Source organism: Scyliorhinus torazame, chromosome 1, assembly GCF_047496885.1.
Source record: "Scyliorhinus torazame isolate Kashiwa2021f chromosome 1, sScyTor2.1, whole genome shotgun sequence".
Taxonomy (NCBI): domain Eukaryota; kingdom Metazoa; phylum Chordata; class Chondrichthyes; order Carcharhiniformes; family Scyliorhinidae; genus Scyliorhinus; species Scyliorhinus torazame.
Genome location: NC_092707.1, coordinates 423,727,609 through 423,743,543, shown reverse-complemented (window position 1 = coordinate 423,743,543; position 15,935 = coordinate 423,727,609).

The following is a 15,935-nucleotide window of genomic DNA, read 5'->3' as shown; positions in this document are numbered from 1 at the left end:
CTGTCCTGGGAGTGTTTGATGGGGACAGTGTAGAGGGAGCTTTACTCTGTATCTAACCCCGTGCTGTCCCTGTCCTGGGAGTGTTTGATGGGGACAGTGTAGAGGGAGCTTTACTCTGTATCTAACCCCGTGCTGTACCTGTCCTGGGAGTGTTTGATGGGGACAGTGTAGAGGGAGCTTTACTCTGTATCTAACCCCGTGCTGTCCCTGTCCTGGGAGTGTTTGATGGGGACAGTGTAGAGGGAGCTTTACTCTGTATCTAACCCCGTGCTGTCCCTGTCCTGGGAGTGTTTGATGGGGACAGTGTAGAGGGAGCTTTACTCTGTATCTAACTCCGTGCTGTACCTGTCCTGGGAATGTTTGATGGGGACAGTGTAGAGGGAGCTTTATTCTGTATCTAACCCCGTGCTGTACCTGTCCTGGGAGTGTTTGATGGGGACAGTGTAGAGGGAGCTTTACTCTGTATCTAACCCCGTGCTGTACCTGTCCTGGGAGTGTTTGATGGGGACAGTGTAGACGGAGCTTTACTCTGTATCTAACCCCGTGCTGTACCTGTCCTGGGAGTGTTTGATGGGGACAGTGTAGAGGGAGCTTTACTCTGTATCTAACCCTGTGCTGTACCTGTCCTGGGAGTGTTTGATGGGGACAGTGTAGAGGGAGCTTTACTCTGTATCTAACCCCGTGCTGTCCCTGTCCTGGGAGTGTTTGATGGGGACAGTGTAGTGGGAGCTTTACTCTGTATCTAACTCCGTGCTGTACCTGTCCTGGGAGTGTTTGATGGGGACAGTGTAGAGGGAGCTTTACTCTGTATCTAACCCCGTGCTGTACCTGTCCTGGGAGTGTTTGATGGGGACAGTGTAGACGGAGCTTTACTCTGTATCTAACCCCGTGCTGTACCTGTCCTGGGAGTGTTTGATGGGGACAGTGTAGAGGGAGCTTTATTCTGTATCTAACCCCGTGCTGTCCCTGTCCTGGGAGTGTTTGATGGGGACAGTATAGAGGGAGTTTTACTCTGTATCTAACCCCGTGCTGTACCTGTCCTGGGAGTGTTTGATGGGGACAGTGTGGAGGGAGCTTTACCCTGTATCTAACTCCGTGCTGTACCTGTCCTGGGAGTGTTTGATGGGGACAGTGTAGAGGGAGCTTTACTCTGTATATAACCCCATGCTGTACCTGTCCTGGGAGTGTTTGATGGGGACAGTGTAGAGGGAGCTTTATTCTGTATCTAACCCCGTGCTGTCCCTGTCCTGGGAGTGTTTGATGGGGACAGTGTAGAGGGAGCTTTACTCTGTATCTAACCCCATGTTGTCCCTGTCCTGGGAGTGTTTGATGGGGACAGTGTAGAGGGAGCTTTACTCTGTATCTAACCCCGTGCTGTACCTGTCCTGGGAGTGTTTTGATGGGGACAGTGTCGAGGGAGCTTTACTCTGTATCTAACCCCGTGCTGTACCTGGCCTGGGAGTGTTTGATGGGGACAGTGTAGAGGGAGCTTTACTCTGTATCTAACCCCGTGCTGTACCTGTCCTGGGAGTGTTTGATGGGGACAGTGTAGAGGGAGCTTTACTCTGTATCTAACCCCGTGCTGTACCTGTCCTGGGAGTGTTTGATGGGGACAGTGTGGTGGTGTGTATTATGGGTAGTACAGTACCCAGTGATGCCAAGAGGCTATTGGTGGACAGACACTTGGTCCTGATTGGATCTGCCACCTGCTGGCTCCACCCAGTAAGGCGGAGTATAAGAACCCGGGTTCTCCCAGCAGCCGCATTCTGTAACCGAGCTGCTGGGGAACAAGTCTGCGTAATAAAGCCATCGATTGACTTCATCTCTTCTCGCCTCGTGAGTGATTGATTGTGCTCCAGACAGTGTACAAAGAACAAAGAAATGTACAGCACAGGAACAGGCCCTTCGGCCCTCCAAGCCCGTGCCGACCATGCTGCCCAATTGATTGTGCTACAATTTATTACGCAAACCTTAAAGACTATGGAGCTCCGGATCGCCCCGGAGTGTCTGCAAATCAGCCCCCACGCAGTGAACTCAGCGGCCACGTTTAAACAGTGGCTGGCGTCCTTTGAGGGATACGTCCGAACGGCCCCCGGCAGACCTACAGAAGACCAGAAAATGCAGGTCCTGCATTCCAGGGTGAGTCCGGAGATCTACACGCTCATCGAAGACGCGGAGGATTTCCCGACGGCGCTCACCATGCCGAAAGGAGTCTACATTCGTCCCATAAACCAGGTCTACGCACGCCACCAACTCGCGCTGAGACGGGAAATCCCCGGAGAATCGCTCGACAAGTTCTGCAGCGCGCTGCTAATACTAGGAAGGAGCTGCAACTGCCCACCGGTGACGGCTAACGAACATACGGAGCTCCTAATCAGGGATGCGTTCGTAACAGGTATGACCTTATCCCAAATTCGCCAGCGACTGCTGGAAAGAGACTCACTGGGGCTCACGGAGACACGGGCCCTTGCGGCCTCCCTCGATGTGGCATCGCAGAATGCCCGCGCTTACGCCCCCCGACCGCGCGGCAGCCTCTTGGGCTCCGTGGACCCCCGCCGCGACCGACTCCCCGGCACTCCTCATCCCCCCGCAAGCCTGCACGGCCAGAGCACCAGACCACCCGGGAGGGCCCCGCTGCTACTTTTACGGGCAATCGAAACACCACCTGCAGCGCTGCCCGGCCCGCTCGGCCATCTGTAAAAGTTGCGGCAAGAAGGGGCATTATTCAGCGGTGTGCCAGTCCCGGGGGGTCGCCGCAATCTCCGGGGGGAGAACTGGGATCACAGACTCAACCCCCCCAACGATCCATGTGCGGCCAACGGGCGCCGTCATTTTGGGTCCCGGACTCCATGCGGGGGGGGGGATGGGTGCCGCCATTTTGTCCGCCCCCGACCGCGTGCGATCCGTGGACGCCGCCATCTTGGCTGACAGCCAAGGACCCCAGCATGGACGGCCCCACGGGGCCTGAAGAAAACGCCTCGATGCAGCAACCGCGACTGGCTTCGGTGACCCTGGACCAGTCGCGGCCCCGGACGCTCCAAAAGGCAACGACGACGGTGCTAGTTAACGGGTACGAAACGCCATGTCTGATCGATTCTGGGAGCACGGAAAGTTTTATCCACCCGGATACGGTAAGACGCTGTTTTCTTTCAATCCACCCGAGTACCCAAAAGATTTTTCTGGCAGCGGGATCCCATTCCGTAGAAATCAAAGGGTTCTGCATCGCGAACCTCACGGTGCAGGGGAGAGAGTTCAAGAATTACCGAGTTTATGTCCTCCCCCACCTCTGCTCTCCCACATTCCTGGAGTTAGATTTTCAATGTAACCTTCAGAGTTTAACGTTCCAATTCGGCGGCCCTCTACCCCCACTCACTATCTGCAGCCTCGCGACCCTCAAGGTCGAACCGCCCTCCTTGTTTGCGAACCTCACCCCGGATTGCAAACCCGTCGCCACTAGGAGCAGACGGTACAGCGCCCAGGACCGAACATTTATCCGGTCTGAAGTCCAGCGGCTGCTGAAGGAAGGCATAATCCAGGCCAGCAATAGTCCCTGGAGAGCCCAGGTGGTAGTTGTAAAGACCGGGGAGAAGCAGAGGATGGTCGTAGACTATAGTCAAACCATCAATAGGTACACGCAGCTAGATGCGTACCCTCTCCCCCGCATATCTGACATGGTCAATCGGATTGCACAGTACAAGGTCTTTTCCACGGTGGACCTTAACTCCGCATACCACCAGCTCCCCATCCGCCCGAGCGACTGCAAGTACACTGCATTTGAAGCAGACGGGCGGCTGTACCACTTAAGGGTTCCATTCGGCGTCACTAACGGAGTCTCGGTCTTCCAGCGCGAGATGGACCGAATCGTTGACCAGCACGGTTTACGGGCCACATTCCCGTACCTCGACAACGTCACCATCTGCGGCCATGACCAACAGGATCTCGACGCCAACCTCCGCATATTTCTCCAGACCGCAAACGCCCTGAATCTCACATACAACAGGGAAAAATGCGTGTTTAGCACTGACCGTCTAGCCATCCTTGGCTACGTAGTGCGTAATGGAGTGATAGGCCCCGACCCTGAACGCATGCGCCCCCTTATGGAGTTCCCCATCCCTCACTGTTCCCAAGCCCTGAAATGCTGCCTGGGCTTTTTCTCTTATTACGCCCAGTGGGTCCCCAACTACGCGGACAAGGCCCGCCCGCTAATTCAGTCCACCGTCTTTCCCCTGTCGACAGAGGCCCGCCAGGCCTTCAGCCGCATCAAAGCAGATTACGCAAAGGCCACGATGCACGCAATCGACGAGTCCCTCCCCTTCCAAGTCGAGAGCGACGTATCCGACGTAGCTCTGGCGGCCACTCTCAACCAAGCGGGCAGACCCGTGGCCTTTTTCTCCCGGACCCTCCACGCCTCAGAAATCCGCCACTCCTCAGTGGAAAAGGAAGCCCAAGCCATAGTAGAAGCTGTGCGGTATTTGAGGCATTACCTGTCCGGCAGGAGATTCACTCTCCTCACTGACCAACGGTCGGTAGCCTTCATGTTCGATAATGCGCAGCGGGGCAAAATCAAGAACGACAAGATCTTGCGGTGGAGGATCCAACTCTCCACATATAATTCTGAGATCTTGTACCGTCCTGGAAAGCTGAACGAGCCGTCCGATGCCCTATCCCGCGGCACATGTGGCAACGCACAAGTGGACCGTCTCCAAGCCCTCCACGACTTTTTTTACGCAGAGGGTAGTGGGTGCCTGGAACTCACTACCGGAGGAGGTAGTGGAGGCAGGGACGATAGGGACATTTAAGGGGCATCTTGACAAATATATGAATAGGATGGGAATAGAAGGATACGGACCCAGGAAGTGTAGAAGATTGTAGTTTAGTCGGGCAGTATGGTCGGCACGGGCTTGGAGGGCCGAAGGGCCTGTTCCTGTGCTGTACATTTCTTTGTTCTTTGTTCTTTGTTGAGGACCTCTGCCACCCGGGGGTCACCCAGTTCTACCACTTCGTGAAGACCTGCAACCTGCCCTACTCCGTCGAGGAGGTCCGAACAGCCACCAGGAACTGCCAAATCTGCGCAGAGTGCAAACCGCACTTTTTCAGGCCAGATAGAGCGCACCTGATAAAGGCTTCCCGTCCCTTTGAGCACCTCAGTCTGGACTTCAAAGGCCCCCTCCCCTCCACCGATCGCAACACGTACTTCCTAAACGTAGTTGACGAATACTCCCGTTTCCCTTTCGCCATCCCCTGCCCCGACATGACCGCGGCCACAGTTATTAAAGCCCTCTGCACCATCTTTACACTGTTCGGTTTCCCCACCTACACCCATAGCGATAGGGGGTCCTCCTTCATGAGCGACGAACTGCGCCAATTCCTGCTCAGCAAGGGCATCGCCTCGAGCAGGACGACCAGTTACAACCCCCGGGGGAACGGTACGGTCTGGAAGACCGTCCTGCTGGCCCTACGGTCCAGAGGTCTCCCAGTTTCCCATTGGCAGGAAGTCCTCCCGGATGCCCTCCACTCCATCCGGTCGCTGCTGTGTACCACAACTAATCAAACGCCTCACGAACGCCTTCTTGTCTTCCCTAGAAAGTCCTCCTCCGGAACGTCACTTCCGACCTGGCTGGCAGCCCCAGGACCCATCTTGCTCCGAAAGCATGTGCGGGCGCACAAATCGGACCCGTTGGCCGAGAGGGTTCATCTTCTCCACGCGAACCCTCAAGACGCCTACGTGGCATACCCCGACGGCCGACAGGACACGGTCTCCCTGCGGGACCTGGCACCCGCCGGAGCTCCCCCCCCCAACACCAATCACCCCCTCCCTCCCGCCGGCGCACCCCACAGCCGCTCCCTTCCCGGGTGGATCGGTCCTCCTCCCGTGCCCGCCCAGGAGCAGTGAAACAGGAACAAACATCGCGACGCTTCCAGAGACGACAGTGCCGGAACCAGCGCCTGCACCACCACCGGGGCTGAGACGATCGACAAGGACGACCAGGGCACCCACTCGACTCATCGAATCTGCGTGACAAAGCAAGATCTGTAAATAATTCAGTGGCCCAGTAAAAGCGGCATTGTAAATAGTTAACCACTGATATCGATGCATAGCCACTGTGTTAATGGAATCCCAGTACCAACCTTGTAAACCCCTACCACCATGCGACCCATCACCCTGCCGGGTTCTTTTTTAACAAGGGGTGAATGTGGTGGTATGTATTAGGGGTAGTACGGTACCCAGTGATGCCGCGAGGCTATTGGTGGACAGACACTGGGTCCTGATTGGATCTGCCGCCTGCTGGCTCCACCCAGTAAGGCGGAGTATAAGAACCCGGGTTCTCCCAGCAGCCGCATTCTGTAACCGAGCTGCTGGGGAACAAGTCTGCGTCATAAAGCCATCGATTGACTTCATCTCTTCTCGCCTCGTGAGTGATTGATTGTGCTCCAGACGGTGTACAAAGAACAAAGAACAAAGAAATGTACAGCACGGGAACAGGCCCTTCGGCCCTCCAAGCCTGTGCCGACCATGCTGCCCGACTAAACTACAATCTTCTACACTTCCTGGGTCCGTATCCTTCTATTCCCATCCTATTCATATATTTGTCAAGATGCCCCTTAAATGTCCCTATCGTCCCTGCTTCCACTACCTCCTCCGGTAGCGAGTTCCAGGCATCCACTACCCTCTGCGTAAAAAACCTGCCTCGTACATCTACTCTAAACCTTGCCCCTCTCACCTTAAACCTATGCCCCCTAGTAATTGACCCCTCTACCCTGGGGAAAAGCCTCTGACTATCCACTCTGTCTATGCCCCTCATAATTTTGTATACCTCTATCAGGTCTCCCCTCAACCTCCTTCGTTCCAGTGAGAACAAACCGAGTTTATTCAACCGCTCCTCATAGCTAATGCCCTCCATACCAGGCAACATTCTGGTAAATCTCTTCTGCACCCTCTCTAAAGCCTCCACATCCTTCTGGTAGTGTGGCGACCAGAATTGAACACTATACTCCAAGTGTGGCCTAACTAAGGTTCTACACAGCTGCAACATGACTTGCCAATTCCTATACTCAATGCTCCGGCCAATGAAGGCAAGCATGCCGTATGCCTTCTTGACTACCTTCTCCACCTGTGTTGCCCCTTTCAATGACCTGTGGACCTGTACTCCTAGATCTCTTTGACTTTCAATACTCTTGAGGGTTCTACCATTCACCGTATATATTCCCTACCTGCATTAGACCTTCCAAAATGCATTACCTCACATTTGTCCGGATTAAACTCCATCTGCCATCTCTCCGCCCAAGTCTCCAGACAATCTAAATCCTGCTGTATCCTCCGACAGTCCTCATCGCTATCCGCAATTCCACCAACCTCTGTGTCGTCTGCAAACTTACTAATCAGACCAGTTACATTTTCCTCCAAATCATTTATATATACTACAAAGAGCAAAGGTCCCAGCACTGATCCCTGTGGAACACCACTGGTCACAGCCCTCCAATTAGAAAAGCATCCCTGTAGAGGGAGCTTTACTCTGTATCTAACCCCGTGCTGTACCTGTCCTGGGAGTGTTTGATGGGGACAGTGTAGAGGGAGCTTTACTCTGTATCTAACCCTGTGCTGTACCTGTCCTGGGAGTGTTTGATGGGGACAGTGTAGAAGGAGCTTTACTCTGTATCTAACCCCGTGCTGTACCTGTCCTGGGAGTGTTTGATGGGGACAGTGTAGAGGGAGCTTTACTCTGTATCTAACCTCGTGCTGTACCTGTCCTGGGAGTGTTTGATGCGGACAGTGTAGAGGGAGCTTTACTCTGTATCTAAACCCGTGCTGCACCTGTCCTGGGAGTGTTTGATGTGGACAGTGTAGAGGGAGCTTTACTCTGTATCTAACCCCGTGTTGTACCTGTCCTGGGAGTGTTTGATGGCGACAGTGTAGACGGAGCTTTACTCTGTATCTAACCCCGCGCTCTACCTGTCCTGGGAGTGTTTGATGGGGACAGTGTAGAGGGAGCTTTACTCTGTATCTAACCCCGTGCTGTACCTGTCCTGGGAGTGTTTGATGGGGACAGTGTAGAGGGAGCTTTACTCTGTATCTAACCCCGTGCTGTCTCTGTCCTGGGAATGTTTGATGGGGACAGTGTAGAGGGAGCTTTACTCTGTATCTAACCGCGTGCTGTACCTGTCCTTGGAGTGTTTGATGGGGACAGTGTAGAGGGAGCTTTACTCTGTATCTAACCCCGTGCTGTACCTGTCCTGGGAGTGTTTGATGCGGACAGTGTAGAGGGAGCTTTACTCTGTATCTAACCCCGTGCTGTCTCTGTCCTGGGAATGTTTGATGGGGACAGTGTAGCCACCTGGGTTGGTTAATTCCCGACGTAAAATGGAGAACAGCAAAGGCTGAAGGGAAATTCAGCCAACACAGGCAGAAACCAGCAGGTGCAAGTTTACTGTGTGTTAAACTCTGCAAAAGCCCAGACAGCATCGATACAAGCAGCCATCTGCATAATAATGTAGCGGCCATCTACATACTAATAAGCGATCCCCGGGAACAATCGAAACATTTGAGATAAACGAGGCCAAGCCAGACTCCTCGGCGCCAGCAGGAGCCAACACAAAAGAGGTTAACGGACACCTCAAGACCGCCCATCGATCAGGGAACCGCTCCAGTATTGGAGAAATCGAACCAAGCGATTGGAACAAAGTCCAATCACCTAGAACCAGGTACAGGGTCCGCCCCGAAAGGCGGGAAGCCCCTGGGGACTATAAAGTAAAGCCCCCAAGTTCAAATCGTCCTTCTTGACAGGGTCACTCAGCAACGCGAAACAACCCCTGAGAGTGACCTGTCCAGCTGCCTCCAAGAACCTGGAGTTCCTGAACCTTAAGTCAACGCTCGCTACGAGATAGGCGCTCCTAGCTACCAGTCCATACCAGCTTTTGAATCCCGCAGACTCAGAACCCGAACGAAAGACCATTTGTTCCCCTGACCTGGTGGGCCAGTCCGAAGTTAAGTATAGGCCTGTTAGTTGTAGAAATAGCTTAGAAAGTAGAATTTGTGCATGAGTAGCGATTTACTGTGTATAATAAATGTGCTTTGATTTGAATCTTACTAATTGGTGGATTAAGTTATTGATCATTACTTGAACTTGAACCTCGTGGCGGTATCATAAAGATACCTGGCGACTCAAGAGCAAAGGTTATAAAACAGAGCCAATTGAACCAACCAAAAGTTAGCAACATATTACTGGCGACATCCTGACGGGACCCGATCTAGAAGTGGCTTCACCGCTCCGGGAGAACCCAAAATTTGAATTAGAAATCCAATTGGGAACAGAAAACCACAAGTGTTCAAGCAGTTCTAATCAATCCTCATAATTCGGAAGTGTGTTAATGCATGCGTAACTAACAGGGCGATAAGGTAAACTGATAGATTTTTTGTTGCGACAAAACTGTCGGGAGTTTGTATTCCAGAAAATAGCGAAAGCCGTACCTGTATTTACAGCACTGCCTTAGTACCCCTTGTTCCAAATTTAAGAAAGTATTCAGATAGGAAAGATGGCAATGCAGGCAATGCAACGCCTCATGAATCCCAAAGAATTCATGGTCGCAGCGACCAGCAGCAGTAGAGTAGGACAGTGTCCCGTTTGGGAAGAAGAAATCAGAAAGTACCTCAAAAGGAAAGGATGGCCCCTTTGGAGCGAATTCTGTAACAACGAGGAAACAGGTCCCGGGAGTATAGGACATACTTGGTGTGCGAACCTGAGCGAGATTCACAAGAAGAGCTTAGGAAAAGCTCGCAAGCCGATATCAACCGTGTCCTATTTGGCACAATTGCGAGGCACAGAGGAGGTCGTTAGGATGCTCCGGAAAGAGATAGAAGGCATACATCGAATGAGTAAGGTCGATGTCAGTGAGGTAGAGAAAGAGAACGCAGAGTTAAGGAGGAAGTTAGCCGCAAAAGACGGAGAGGTGGATGGTGTCAAGAGTGCACACCAGTCTTGTCTGGCGCACTTAAGCAGCTTCCAATCCGAGTACGAAAAGGCCTATCAGGACACGCAACGTGCAGTCCTGGTACGAGAGGAAACCGAGAAGCAGGTAGAGGCATTGCAGAGGCAGTGTAGTGACCTGAAGGCAGCGTTAAGAGCACTCCATGCTGCCACCACGGAGCAAAGACAAAGCTCACTAGACCACGCAAAGTGCCGGAAGCAGATTGCAGAACTGCAATCTCTGCTTTCAGTTCAGAAAGGATTCCAGGAAACCTTTGGAGCAAAGTTAGATGTAGAAGGCGGCCCTGATTGGGAAGAATTGAGTGAGACAGCGCAGAGATATGTTCAGGGAACATGTGCGCATGGAAAGCCTCAGAAGAGAAAAGCGCCCCAACCCCCCCACAGAGGAGATAGTTCAGGCTCCAATGAACCCAGTCACCACCCACCGCACAGCCACACCGGACGACACGGAATTTCTGTACACCACCCTCTTAACAGTGACCCAATTACTGGACGCGTGCGAGAAAATCAAACCGTTCCTCCCCACCTCAGACCCCCACCACTTCTTTGCCAGAGTGAAGCAGCAGGTGACCATGTACGGCCTGGATGAGCGAGAGCAAGTGAAGCTCACAGTTTTAAGTTTAGACCCTTCGGTAGCAGCAGGTCTTCCCGACCCACAGAATGTAGGAGGAGGCACCCTTGCAGAAATGCATACCGCGGTCCTGGACGCGATCGGGTATAACAGGGGTGACCCCGTAAATGGCCTCAACAAGTGCAGGCAAAAGAAAACCGAGCACCCCACAGCGTTTGCTGGACGCCTGTGGGTCCATTTTGCAGCAGTTTTCGGAGACTTAGACCGTGTCCATTTGTCCCCAGACAACATGGCCAAATGGACCCTTATCTCCCATGCCACAGAAACAGGACAGAAAGCTTGCGCGAATTATGACCCCTCAGAGGAGGCTCAGAATGAGAAATGGGTCGTAAAAAGATTGTCCCGCACCTGGGAGCAGTCTGTACAAAACAAACCCACGAACAAAAATCCCGAAGAAAAGCAGGCCGACGCAGACATACACGCAGTTACAACACACCAGAACCCCGCATGGGTAAATGAAGGCAAGAACAGCCCCCCACAGAAACCACAGGGGTGTTATAACTGTGGACATTTCGGACACTTTGCACGAGAGTGCAATGCCCCACGAAAGCCACAGAGAGCCCAGCAGACAGGCACGCTAAATAAGAACAGGACAAAGCCAATACATAGCGTTAGCTCCCGTTCAGATCAGACGGACCTGACCGGAACGGACTGACGGTGTTCGGGCTCCCCCAGTTGGGTCTGCGACACCCTTTGGGATAGGTCCGGACGACCGGTAGTCGCAGCGAAAATTCGGGGACAGCCCATCGAGTTTCTCTGGGACACAGGAGGGTCCCGCACCACAATAAATTCCTCCACCCTGTTTCAAAAGGACACGTGGCCCACTACAGCCACTATCACCCTCAGCGGCTTTACAGGCCACTCACAGCAGGGACACATCACAGCCCCTGTACCCATTCAAATCGGTTAAATCACCATCAAGTACCCCGTAATCTTAGTCAATCTACCCCACACAGCAGAACACATTTTGGGAATTGATTTTATGAATTCCCACAACCTATCCTTTGATCCAGTCAACCAGTGTGTCTGGAAAATGGCAAAATCCGCAAGAGCCCCCGCAACACTCACCATAGGTGAATACGGGAACAAAATTAGCGCAATAGGCAAATTTTGGTTTAACCTGACTATACTTAGCACGGACAAGCAGGTTAGGGCAGTTCTGCAGAAGCACAGGACAGCATTCGCGACCCACAAGCACGACTGTGGCCGGATGACTGGCTCCGTACGGATCACAGGACCTGACCCTGGACCCCAAAAACAGTATGGATTTCCCCAAGAGGCAGAGGGAGAAATCACAAAAGTAATCGAAAGCTTATTAGAGCAGGGCGTACTCAGATCAGTAGCCTCCACTAATAATGCCCCGATTTGGCCAGTGAGGAAGCCCGATGGATCATGGCGACTGACCATCGATTACCGGGAACTCAACAAAGTCACCCCCGCAGCAGCCCCCACAGTAGCCACAAGTCCCGAGACCATGCTCAAGCAGGGACTCAACTCCCGATTCTTTACGGTTTTGGACGTCAGTAATGGATTCTGGTCCATTCCATTGGCAAAGGCGTGCCAGTATAAATTTGCCTTCACCTTTAAAGCACAGCAGTACACGTGGACATGCCTGCCACAAGGATTCCACAACTCCCCTCCATTTTCCACCGACAGCTGGCAAATGGTTTAGCTAAATTCTCTCGCCCCGAATGTCTCGTCCAGTACGTAGACGACCTACTACTGCAGACAGACACCAAGGAAGAGCACATCGACCTTCTGTCCGAACTCCTGGAATTCCTACAAGCAATCGGATGTAAAGTTAACCCCAAAAAGGCCCAGATTTTGGAAGACAAGGTGATATATTTGGGAACAATTATCACGCACGGTAAACGCGAGAATGAGCATAAAAGGATTGACTCGATTGCTAAATTGCCCCTTCCCCAGAATGTTTCAGCCCTCCGGCCGTTTTTAGGACTGGTTGGCTCCTGCCGAAACCACATTGAGGGTTTCGCCAGCAAGGCAGCACCCCTCTCGGACCTCCTAAAGAAAGGTGCCCCCTGGGAATGGCTTCCGCAGCATACGGATGACTCGCTGGATCAAGCACTCATAGCTGCCCCCACATTACAAGTTCCAGACCCGCTTTCCCCTTACGCTATAGAGATAGCGAGCACAGACCGCACCCTTTCGGCCGTGCTCCTCCAGGAACGGCACGACCAGTTAAGGCCCGTGGCTTACGCCTCCAGAGTTTTAGATGCTGTGGAGCAGGGATTTTCAGCCTGTGAAAGGCTTTTTTCATATATAACCGGACTAAACCCCATCACAATCCTGACGAACACACACCCACCCAACTTTTACTGGACGGACGACTCAAGGACGGTACAGTCAGTCAAATAAGAGCAGCCAGATGGACCCTTCTCTTGCAGGGACGGGACATCACTGAAACGGACAAAGACCCACACTTTTTTAGCCGACAACCTACAGTACCCCGGAACCCCCCATGAATGTGATATTATCATAGATTATCATAGAATTTACAGTGCAGAAGGAGGCAATTCGGCCCATCGAGTCTGCACCGGCTCTTGGAAAGAGCACCCTACCCAAGGTCAACACCTCCACCCCATCCCCATAACCCAGTAACCCCACCCAACACTAAGGGCAATTTTGGACACTAAGGGCAATTTATCATGGCCAATCCACCTAACCCGCACATCTTTGGACTGTGGGAGGAAACCGAAGCACCCGGAGGAAACCCACGCACACACGGGGAGAATGTGCAGACTCCGAACAGACAGTGACCCAAGCCGGAATCGAACCTGGGACCCTGGAGCTGTGAAGCAATTGTGCTATCCACAATGCTACCGTGCTGCCCCTGGGCAGCGCACCACACCACAACACCTCACCACACCACAACACAGGCCCCTTGATTGCTAAAACACCCCCCAGAAAGATAGGTAGTTCAACCCAGAGCCCCCAGCCCACAGACACGTGCGAACCCATTAGGATATATGTGGATGGATCTTCCACAATATTAGAAGGGAAGCACATAACAGGATGCGGCATTTACGTTGAGGACGCGCAGGGACGTGCCCAAGAAGAAATAGCAATAAAACTTCCAGGACACTTAGGCGCGCAGGCAGCAGAACTTGCGGCCATCGCATACATAGTGGAACACCCAGATTCCTTCCCCAGCCCAGCAGACATATATTCGGACAGCCTCTATGTCTGCAACAGCTTACGGAATTCCTACCCCTGTGGAAAGCGAGAGGATTTGTTTCCGCAGACGGAAAACCCCATCCCTCAGCCCATTGCTCCGCCACATTTTAGAGAGAGCACAAAACAGAACCTTTGGAATCATCAAAGTTCGTAGTCACCATCGTTCCTCCCCCCCTGGAAATGTAAAAGCCGACGCATTGGCAAAAGCAGGTTCCAGGCACGGATATTTTTGGACACCCCCAAAAGCGCACCAGTGAGTGCAGTTCAGGTCTCGCAGACTAAGATCGAGGATCGAGTGCAGGCCCAGAAGCAGGACAGCAATCTCAGGGAGATTTTAAAAGGAAGATTCCCAGCACCTTTTGATAGGTTTAAGAATACACTGACCACACATGATGGTGTGGTGTTAAAAGAGAACCTTTAAATGGTTCCTGAACAGGACAGGAATCAACTGATTTGTTTGTTCCATGACAGTGATGGACATCAGGGAATCGATCCCACTACAGCCCACCTCAGGCAGCTCTGCTGGTGGCCGAGTTTGAAACAAGATGTAACTTGTTACACCTTGGACAGTGAAAACAGGGCGAGAGGTGAGTGAGCCGGGACAGTGAAAACAGCGCGAGAGGTGAGTGAGCCGGGACAGTGTAAACAGCGCGAGAGGAGAGTGAGCCGGGACATTGAAAACAGCGCGAGAGGTGAGTGAGCCGGGACAGTGAAAACAGGGCGAGAGGTGAGTGAGCCGGGACAGTGAAAACAGCGCGAGAGGTGAGTGAGCCGGGAGAGTGAAAACAGCGCGAGAGGTGAGTGAGCCGGGACAGTGAAAACAGCGCGAGAGGTGAGTGAGCCGGGAGAGTGAAAACAGTGCGGGAGCTGAGTGAGCCGGGACAGCGAAAACAGCGCGGGAGGTGAGTGAGCCGGGACAGTGAAAACAGCGCGGGAGGTGAGTGAGCCGGGACAGCGAAAACAGCGCGGGAGGTGAGTGAGCCGGGACAGTGAAAACAGCGCGGGAGCTGAGTGAGCCGGGACATTGAAAACAGCGCGGGAGGAGAGTGAGCCGGGACAGTGAAAACAGCGCGGGAGCTGAGTGAGCCGGGACAGTGAAAACAGCGCGGGAGGTGAGTGAGCCGGGACAGTGAAAACAGCGCCGGAGGAGAGACAGCCGGGACAGTGAAAACAGCGCGGGAGGTGAGTGAGCCGGGACAGTGAAAACAGCGCGGGAGCTGAGTGAACCGGGACAGTGAAAACAGCGCGGGAGGAGAGAGAGCCGGGACAGAGAAAACAGCGCGGGAGGTGAGGGAGCCGGGACAGTGAAAACAGCGCGGAAGGAGAGTGAGCCGGGACATTGAAAACAGCGCGGGAGGAGAGTGAGCCGGGACAGTGAAAACAGCGTGGGAGCGGAGTGAGCCGGGACATTGAAAACAGCGCGGGAGCTGAGTGAGCCGGGACATTGAAAACAGCGCGAGAGCTGAGTGAGCCGGGACAGTGAAAACAGCGCGGGAGGAGAGTGAGCCGGGACATTGAAAACAGCGCGGGAGCTGAGTGAGCCGGGACATTGAAAACAGCGCGGGAGGAGAGTGAGCCGGGACAGTGAAAACAGCGCGAGAGGTGAGTGAGCCGGGACAGTGAAAACAGCGCGGGAGGAGAGTGAGCCGGGACAGTGAAAACAGCGCGGGAGGAGAGTGAGCCGGGACAGTGAAAACAGCGCGAGAGCTGAGTGAGCCGGGACAGTGAAAACAGCGCGGGAGCTGAGTGAGCCGGGACAGTGAAAACAGCGCGAGAGCTGAGTGAGCCGGGACAGTGAAAACAGCGCGAGAGGAGAGTGAGCCGGGACAGTGAAAACAGCGCGGGAGCTGAGTGAGCCGGGACAGTGAAAACAGTGCGGGAGGAGAGTGAGCCGGGACAGTGAAAACAGCGCGGGAGGTGAGTGAGCCGGGACAGTGAAAACAGCGCGGGAGCTGAGTGATCCGGGACATTGAAAACAGCGCGGGAGACGAGACAGCCTGAACATTGAAAACAGCGCGAGAGGTGAGTGAGCCGGGACAGTGAAAACAGCGCGGGAGCGGAGTGAGCCGGGACAGTGAAAACAGCGCGAGAGGTGAGTGAGCCGGGACATTGAAAACAGCGCGGGA